Source organism: Dendronephthya gigantea, unplaced genomic scaffold (genome assembly GCF_004324835.1).
Source record: "Dendronephthya gigantea isolate DGI-Jeju-01 unplaced genomic scaffold, DenGig_1.0 000119F, whole genome shotgun sequence".
Taxonomy (NCBI): domain Eukaryota; kingdom Metazoa; phylum Cnidaria; class Anthozoa; order Malacalcyonacea; family Nephtheidae; genus Dendronephthya; species Dendronephthya gigantea.
The window spans coordinates 600,001-610,286 of NW_021163129.1; the positions used below are offsets into that span (position 1 = coordinate 600,001).

Sequence of the window (10,286 nt, forward strand, 5' to 3'; positions counted from 1 at the left end):
AGTGAGCTCTTAAAGAAAGCAAAGGGTGCTACGTGGGAGTACAACAAACAGCATAGCCATAAGCGGAAAAAATAAAAAACTATTATTCTGACTATTGTTTGCAAGTATAGGATTTACTGTTCAAATGTTTGAAAATTGAAATTGTTTTATACTGCTTGCTTCATGTTGTTATATTATAGTAATTGCAGAACAAATATCAATGCGAATAAAGCCATATTGTTCGTAAATATGTAGGCTAAACAACAGCCATCAAAATGTTAATGGAATTATATCTTTCACGTCCTACACTGACTGATCCCCCTTCATGGCCATGCCTGTGGAGCGGAGTACAGTGCTGCCGTCAGGAATCTCACTCAATTTAAAATTAAGAACTTGACAGGTCTGGTAGCTGCTTCCTTCAACTGTTCTTCACTCACTTTAAGGCCTGTAAAATAAGAAATTATGCATTTTCATGTAAAGTTTGAAGACTGGCCATTATGTGCACCACAAGTGCACATTACTGACTTTAATAAATTTTTGTGCTTATCTCATCAATACCCCCTTTTATTTAGCATTGAATATATGAAAAAAATAAATAAGAAATTAAATAACTAAAACTGTAGTTTAACTCACAGGTTCTTATACCGGTATCTCCCATATTTACTTTTAAATCTGATAAATAAATAAATAGGGACACCATTTATCTCTAAAAATTTAGATTTAAAACTTAATTGCTGTTGAGTCAACTTTGGTAATAAAAAATAATATTGACCCTTTCCTTCATAGTGATTGGGTTTTATAATGCCTGGCTGTTGCTAAAGAAGATAATAGCTTGTGTATTTGATCAGGTTAAAGGTCAATAAGTTAGGATGACAAAAATAACTAAAAAATAATATACCACATTCTTCCAGACCATACTCTTCTGGAAAGCTATACATATGATTTGGCACACCACTAGGTAAAACTGTGTCCTTTTGTGCCCGTATTCTGTGGGTGTTCCATACACTGTCCTTAAATGAATCCAGTTCCTTCTGTACCAGTGGTATCATGACAAATGATAAAAGCATCCTAAAATTATAAAAAGAGTAAATGATAGTTTAGCAAATTATGGCCTTTCCTTTCTTACCAAATAAAATTGACCTCCACAAATTCCCTATGGATTAAATCAGCATAGGCAGATATTAATTGCCACTTAAATATGCAATTTACCACAAATACATACCTGTCAGTGTCATTGTGAGGATCATAATAACCCTGGTCTTTCAACCATCTTAAATGCACTTTAACATACTTTTCCATTCTTTCGTGCAAATCCTTCCACCATCTTTCAATCTTAAACAGGTAAAAAATTAAAATACAAAAAAATGTTATCCATTTGGATAGAATGTCAATGTCAGTTAAGGGGGCAAAATACCTGATTAGAAGTGGATGGACCATATAAAATAGTCTCATGTGGATCCATATCCCCATGGTTTCTTCGTAAAAAGGCATGCAAGGTCGCCATTACACCTGTTTCAGTGCCCTTGTCCACTCTTAGCATGGCTGCCATCAACCTTGTTTCATAAAGGTATTCAAGGTACCACTTCCCAATTAATTTTGGGTCAGAGTTGGATACCCAAACTTTTAGCCACAGCAACTTCCTGCTGGCTGTGTCGATGCAGCCATAGATGGCCAATGGGAAGGTGGAATTTTGGTATCCCATCAATTTATCATGACCATCAAGTGCATGAACCCAGTTTGTCCCTCTTGTGGTGAAATGTCCCTTCTTCTTTTTCTGCTTGCCACCTATTCCACCCCTTGTTTCAAGCCCCACTGGGTCAAGCTCGCTCATAACGTCATAAACTTTATCCCTAGTGACATTCAAACCATGTTCTACTCTAATTTTTTTGTGCATGGCCCTGTAACCCAAAAGTTGTCCAGGACCATTTAACTCAGTTTGCACCGCTTTGATCACATCCGAAACTGCAATATTTTGATCATTGTAATACAACTCAAAATAGCGAAGCCGTCTGTCGAGCGACCTGAGACTCCACGTATACTGAGAGAAATCGCGAGCAACAAAATCCAGTACTTCTCTTCGTTGTAATCCTTGCTGCACATATGTTGACAAAGATTCTTTAAGATTTTCATCTTCCTTCCACTCTGCTTCTCTAATGTCAGAATTGTCGGCCATTTTGTATTAACGCTTCGCATTGAATCATGGTAGTGGCAGCCCTCGGCCATAGCGAATTTAACTTTCACTTTAATTTCAATCGAAATGGATATTGAATTCATTTCAATGTCCGCCATTTTGTATTAAACGCTTCGCATTGAATCATGGTAGTGGCAGCCCTCGGCCATAGCGAATTTAACTTTCACTTTAATTTCAATCGAGATGGATATTGAATTCATTTCAATGTCCGCCATTTTGTATTAAACGCTTCGCATTGAATCATGGTAGTGGCAGCCCTCGGCCATAGCGAATTTAACTTTCATTTTAATTTCAATCGAAATGGATATTGAATTCATTTCGATGGTTGTATTCTATAGTGATTCACTTTGTATCTTATTTTAATTTATCTTTAATTTTATTTTTATTTTCAATTAAATGTCAGAAATGCAGAAAAACAATAGTGGCAATGCTCGGCCACCATACGGGTCCCCCCTATGGGAAAACTTTACTTTGTCCAACCTTTCAACAATTCCTGGACCAGTGGGCTGGTTAAATGATGGCAGCTCAAAATCTCTATAACGATCTTTTACGCCTGTCCAATAATAGAACGCTAGCTTTGGATCTATTCTATTCTTAAACTCATTCAAGATCTTTGTCGATTCGCTATAAAACTGCTTGAGGTCAAACGCCAGACCAAGTACTTCGTGCAAAAGTGCCACAAAGCCTTCTACATCATCACTCTTGCTCTTGGATGCTCCGGACGCAACCCTCTTTCGATGTACTCTATTCTTCGCAGTTCCCGACTTTCGAGGTTAGCTGTAAGGCCAACAATCAGCTCACGTGTGAGACCACAGATACCTTTGATTGGTCTATAAAAGAAAACTTCATCTGTTTATGTTAAATATAAAGGTTAAGGAACGTTCGCTTTTGCTTACAATATTTACCTAGATCTGTCTAGGTTTGCAGCTACGAAATATTAGAGTGACAGATTTTGTTTAGGACCTACATGTACTTAATCAACGTTTGACTAAGGAAAACAGTTAAAACAAACGGAAACCTAGTTATAAAAGCTGTAGTTGACTATATACCGGTTAACATCCAGAAACAAATAATCATTGTCAGCATTGTGCCATGGCATCCAATCGTCCAGAATCCAGTCTTTCATTTCTTTAAGATAGCTGGAACAAACTTCTTCACTAATTCCTCTTCCATCTGCAGCCAAATGCCAGTGTCGAAATATCTCCAACACTCTTGCTTCATCACTGTACCTGCGCGTCTTTAAAAACTGAATAACACCTGGCGAAATCATGCGCTCACAATCGGGAACGGACTGTTTATTTTTTCCGGTGAGAGCCTCGTAAGTTAAACCGGTCGAGGGATCACACAGAGCTTCTCTTAAACAACGCAAGTCGAAATTTGGAATGTAGCCTTCTGGGACGTGTGAGATCACTCGTTTCAACAAATGGTTGTGGTCTTCGCGATGATGGACATACTCGTTGGTGCGGACATCCTTCTCAGGCTGGTACATAAAATTGTAGAAATCCGCGGGATCGTCCAGATTGTTCTTTAACTCTTGCAAACTGGAACGGTAGAGGTAAATTGCCATCAGCGACTTCAAAACTTCGCCAATTTTTCTTGTCTTCCTGTTTTACAGAATAGAACAGTAAATGAAATTAATAGCAATGACTAATACCAAATATTTCATCATATTAAAATTATTCGAGAGACACAGATTCAGTATATTATCACGGTTAATTTTAACTTCATTCCAGTGCAGTTATTATGGACTTAATTTTAGTCCATATCAGTGACAGTTAAATTTGGTTCAAAATGCAGTTCACCGAGGTCCAAGTTATACGGTGGCCCACAAATGCAATACACAAAACTCAATTCCACTACACAAAACTCAATTCCACTACACAAAACTCAATTCCACTACACAAAACTCAATTCCACTACACAAAACCCAATTCCACTACACAAAACTCAATTCCACTATACAAAACTCAATTCCACTGCACAAAACTCGATTTACTACGCACAAAACTCAATTCCACTACACAATTAAATTTGTGTAGTAATACACAATAGTATTAAATACAGTAAAAACTTTAACGACTATAACGTATTATATCAACCTAATATATGCGACATATGCATGCGTTTAGCTGTTTGTTGCACCACCTATTTTCTTACTGAGTTTTAAAGTCTTTTAAACCTTCGCCTAACTATTAAAGGAGCAATAATGAACATCAATTGCGAGAACTGTGCGAGAAGTGTCGGAGACCTTTGAATTTTGTCCTAACTGTAGGAAAATGTTGACCGACATGGACGTTATCGCACATTACTTTATTGTCATTTTTAAGAAAGTTTCATAACATTGACATATCCTTACGAACATTAAAAAGTAGGTTGAAAAATATGGGTTTAAAACGGCGAAATATTGATGCTGATGAGGAAGAGGTGAACGCGGCAATTCGTCAGGAACTAAATGGGCCGGGATGGGCCGGGCTTGCGTTTGAATTATGGCATTCAAGCACCGAGAAGTATGGTTCAACGCATTCTTCGAGCACTAGACCCGGATGGATCTGACGAAAGACGATCGCATCGTCTTAGACGTCGTCGATACATCAACCCAGGTCCCAACTTCGCATGGCATGTTGATGGTTACGACAAGCTGAAGCCTTACGGCTTCCCAGTGCATGCCTGTATTGATGGGTTCAGTCGAAGGATTTTATGGCTAAAAGTTTGCAGAACAAATAACGATCCTTCCATGACTGCAGGCTTCTATTTGGAATATGTGCGTTCTGTTGATGGTTGCCCAATGGTACTTAGAACAGATTGTGGTACCGAAAATGGTAGTATGGCTGCCATGCAATGTTACTTCCGTTCTGGAGCGCGTGATCAATTTGCCGGGATAAATGCGCACATGTATGGCTCTTCACATTCCAATCAAAGAATAGAGAATTGGTGGTCCTTTTTGCATCGCAATAGGTCATCATGGTGGATCAACTTTTTTAAGGATCAGGTAGAAATCGGTAATTTGAGCACATCAGATGAATTACGGATGGAATGTCTTTGGTTTTGTTTTTCGGATATACTTCAACGCGATTTTGATCAGGTCAAGTTCCACTGGAATACTCACTATGTGAGGAGATCAAGATTTTATCATGGTAGCCGGCTGCCCCGACGAGCTATACCACCTCCCTTACAATTTTGGTGGTAGTGAATTCTTACAGAATGTTTCGACTGAACAAATAAATGACATGCATGAATATTGTGAGCAGCCAGAGAGCACCAACACATATCAAGAGTATTTTGAATATGCAAGGTCACAGACCTGCTATCCCAAACCCTCAAATTGGAATGAAGCATTAGACCTTTACAGACAGTTAGTCACGGTGGCAAACTATGGAGTTGACGTTTGAAATTGATGTATGTGATTAGTTTGCGCTGTTAATATCCATGGCATGAGTGCGAAACGAGAACGACCATATATAATTATTGTAACTGTGGCATGTATGGTATTAAATGGAACTCGCTGTACATTCATTCAGTTGTGCATTCATACAGAACTGTAAGTAACGTTTAGAAACAATTTATTCAAAAAGTAAAAATTCAAAATACATTTCTGCATCAATATATAAAGACAGCAGCTATGTGAAATATATGATAACATCTTAATACCTTTTTAACAAATAACAAGAAACATAAATAATAACTTTAACAATGTTAGGTATAGCCGGACATGGCCTATCGGACTCCAAAAGGTTTCCTTGTTATTCTCAAATTATAAAATTTAAAAAAATATAATTGGAGATTTTACTGTAAAAGATCAAAACAATTGCACTCAAAACCATATTACCTAAAATTAAGATTTTGAGTAAGTCAAAGAATAAATTTTTCACCTTTTGGTTTCCATTAGTGTCACATCAGCCTCACTTAATTTAGTATAATATATACTCATTAGTAAATACCAGTAAGTAAACTGACAAACTGTCTTTACTGATATGTATTATTTAATGTCATAATCTGAACATGTCAATATCAACTTTTGTATTTATATATTGCAGACACAGTGTCCTATGTGTATCAAATTACGGTTCCCCAAATCTGCGTGTGTTAAGGAAAGCAAATGAAAGATCCTCCTTAAACATATCATATGAGCTATGGGTGATGGGCAAACTGAGAATACAAGCACATGTGTTAGCTTTTGGGAAATTAGACATTTTACCATTTTTTTCAGGATTATGTAGAAACTCTAAAAACAATTTTATGCCAAATGGTGGTATAACTTTACAGCCACTAGTAAAAAAAGAGAATATCATGAAATGTTACTTCTGTTCCCTTCCTCTCTTCAACATCTAGCAAAAAATCATTCCAGTGTGATATGACCAAGGATTCACAGCAATGACGATTAGACCCGACCTCACTAAACTTAGTTTGAAACAATTCTGACATAATTTCAGCATTCAGTTGCTGAGGTGAGTAGCAAAAGGCTGGGTGGAAAGAATCAGGATTTTTCAACATAGACTCATAAACTCCTAACACAGACAGCCCTTTAACAAATTGTTCTTGAGAAAAATGTGACCTGCCAAATAAGAACCATTTAACAGTTTGCTGAACTAGTGTTGATATATCATCCAGGGATGATATGAATTTGAAGGTTCCTGCAAGACATAGGAGTGTGCTTAGAGGAGAACTGTTAATCATTGTGTTTGCCTCATCAGTGCTCTTGGCATTTAATAATTTTTCCAAGTTAGACTTCAATTCAAAGTCATAAACATCACTTACACTAACAGAAACATTATTTGGGCCATCTAAAATGCATTGATAAAGACTTGGTGAGAGACAGGAAAACCCAGGACCACCATGAACAAGGGACATTGCCACTACTTGTCCAGCATAAAAATAATGATAACTAGCTTGAGAATTAGCATGCCAGGAAAGATATTTACAATGATCACTTCCAGAAAAGAGCTGTGAGTTCATTAACCAATCTAAAACCAAGGTGAAAAATTCTCTTTTGGGCCCCCCTGCATCTATAGCCCCTTCAGTGGCACCAACATCATCACAAAATTTAATGGAAACCTTGTTGTGTGGAGAAAACGATTTTCTGGTTAAACCTCTAAAAGTACCCTCCACAAATGGCTACGGCTAATGTTGAATTTTGATATAGATTCTGAATTAATGACACTGGATAGATTTTTTAGTATATCTGGCAGTGGCTGTGTAGACTGCTGGGAAATGGGAGATTTGTTGTTTTGATCTAATTCAACATCAACATCACTCATGCCTTCAAAATCAACAAAGTCAGTTTCATCACATAACAAAGATGCATACAACCAGTCAACATCATCATCTTGCATCAATGTTGATGTGCTTGGACCTTCATTGGTTCCATGGTATGTTAGATCAGAGGTGCTTTGGACATATGTAACTGCATCTGATGGGTTTTTATCCCTAAAAATGGGGATACCAGATAGTGATTTTACCTACAAATTAAATCAAGGTCCAAAATAGATCTTGAACAAGACAGGGGGTTTCCCCTGCATATTTTTTTCCTAATTGATACTAAAGTGATACTGTAAAAACTGGGTGAAAATCAATTCACAGCTTTCTATGGATGCAGGTTACATGCACAATCACGTGAGAACAACTAAGTACTTATCATTATCATTATTATTATTATTATTATTATTATTATTATTATTATTATTATTATTATTATTATTATTATTATTATTATTATTATTATTATTATTATTATTATTATATTATATTATTATTATTATTATATTATTATTATATTATTATTATTATTATTATATTATTATTATTATATTATTATTATATTATATTATTATTATTATTATTATTATTATTATTATTATTATTATTATTATTATTATTATTATTATTATTGTCGACTTTATTAGGATCACTCATTAATACATACGGTAGAATACAAAATTAATACTAAACAGATAATGATCCTAAATGGCAAAGTATAAACGGAACTAGTGCAAGAACCATGCAAGATACCCGCCAAGAATTAAACATTAAAAACAATATCACAAACATAATAGAAATGATACAGTAAGTCACTATTTAGGATTTATGACACGAGCAACTACGAACAAGAGACCACGAACAGGGACTATCGACATCATATGTGTCCATTAATAAAGAGTACTTTCTTTTCAGAAAAGTTTTAAAAGAGTTAGGATCTGTGATGAGATCAAAGTTAATGTCCTTACAAAGGCAGTTCCAGGTTTTGATAATACGGTTATAAAAGGATGATTGAAAAGTACTGGTTTTGCACGATTGAGATTGGAGTATGTATGGGGATTTACGGCTTAACCGGGTGCGACCATGGTTGACATACGTAACGTAGTTTTCAGTATCTACGTTTAGAAAACCAAACAAGGACTTATACAGGTGAACCAAGTCCTTAATCTCACGGTCGTAATCACACTTCTTTTAATGAGAAGTTTTACTTCCTGAGTCCTAACTCTAAGCTTATGTTTCCGTTGTTCATTTCTCTTTCGACGAAATTTCGACGGAACTAGTGCAAGAACCATGCAAGATACCCGCCAAGAATTAAACATTAAAAACAATATCACAAACATAATAGAAATGATACAGTAAGTCACTATTTAGGATTTATGACACGAGCAACTACGAACAAGAGACCACGAACAGGGACTATCGACATCATATGTGTCCATCAATAAAGAGTACTTTCTTTTCAGAAAAGTTTAAAAGAGTTAGGATCTGTGATGAGATCAAAGTTAATGTCCTTACAAAGGCAGTTCCAGGTTTTGATAATACGGTTATAAAAGGATGATTGAAAAGTACTGGTTTTGCACGATTGAGATTGGAGTATGTATGGGGATTTACGGCCTAACCGGGTGCGACCATGGTTGACATACCTAACGTAGTTTTCAGTATCTACGTTTAGAAAACCAAACAAGGACTTATACAGGTGAACCAAGTCCTTAATCTCACGGTCGTAAGATAGTGGCAGCAGATGCAGAGCGACCAAACGCTCTTTAGTCCAACTCTCCGCTGCTAAGAATCCACTTGGTCGCCCGTCTCTGCACTCTCTCCAAACGTCTCGACAGCATGATGTTGTTCGTTGGAGACCACACCTCTGTGGCATACGAGAGCTGGGATTTTACCAGAGAGAGGTAGAGGGTTCTGCGGATCTTTACATCGCGTAAGCCAGTGCATGTTCTCCTTAGCACGCCAAGCATTCTGTTCGCCTTAGCGATTATGGACGTGATCTGTAGGTCCCAAGAGAGTGTGGTGGACATAACGACACCGAGATCTTTTTCGCTGAGAACTCTTGTCAACTTCCGATCTCCAAGTGTGTAGTCATGGATGATAGGTGCTTTTTTCCGGGTGACAGTAATTACTTTGCACTTGGATGCGTTGAAAGAAAGATGGTTCACTTTACTCCAGTCGTCTAAATTTGTTAAGGATTGTTGTAGAGATATGCAGTTATTGGTAGAAGTTATAGTTTGATGAAGTTTGGTGTCGTCAGCATACAGTGAAGGTTCAGTGTTAGGTTCTACTACAAAGTCTGGCAGATCATTGATAAAGATGACTGAGGCACGCCGGAGGTGACCGGAGACCAGCTGGATGTGACAGGAGACCAGCAACGATTGCGAAGAAAACCATGTTGTGCTGGGTTGATTAAGTGAGCTACGTGGTCATAGAGTTTTGAGAAAACACAATGTTCTAGGACTTTACTGACGATAGGAAGCAGCGAGATTGGTCTATAGTTACTAGCTGGTTCTTTGGATTCTTTTTTATGAATAGGAGTAACGTGCGCCGACTTCCGCTCTGTTGGAACACACCCGGTACTTAACGAGATTGAAGAGTGCGCTAAGACTTGATGCAATTTGTTCTCGGCATTCTTTCAAGAGGCGTGCTGTAATACCATCGGGACCGCTCGATTTTGACACGTCTAGATGTGACAGATAGTTGAGAACAGTTTCATCACTAATTCTCATTACTGACAGTTCGGCTACAGTTCTCGACGATATCAAAACTTCTTCGTCACGTGGTTGAGATTTTTGGAAAACGGATGCAAAGAATCGGTTAAATAATTTGGCTTCTCTGATGGTGTTTTTGCCAAAGAATCGTT

At 37.2% G+C, this 10,286-nt stretch overlaps 2 pseudogenes; both read right to left on the bottom strand.

The window, feature by feature from the left end:
* LOC114535503 overlaps nucleotides 1–2,152 on the bottom strand; it is a 5,185-nt pseudogene extending 3,033 nt beyond the window's left edge.
* Nucleotides 2,153–2,562: 410 nt separating this feature from the next.
* LOC114535504 lies at nucleotides 2,563–4,490 on the bottom strand (annotated as a pseudogene).
* Between the last annotated feature and the right edge of the window lie 5,796 nt (nucleotides 4,491–10,286).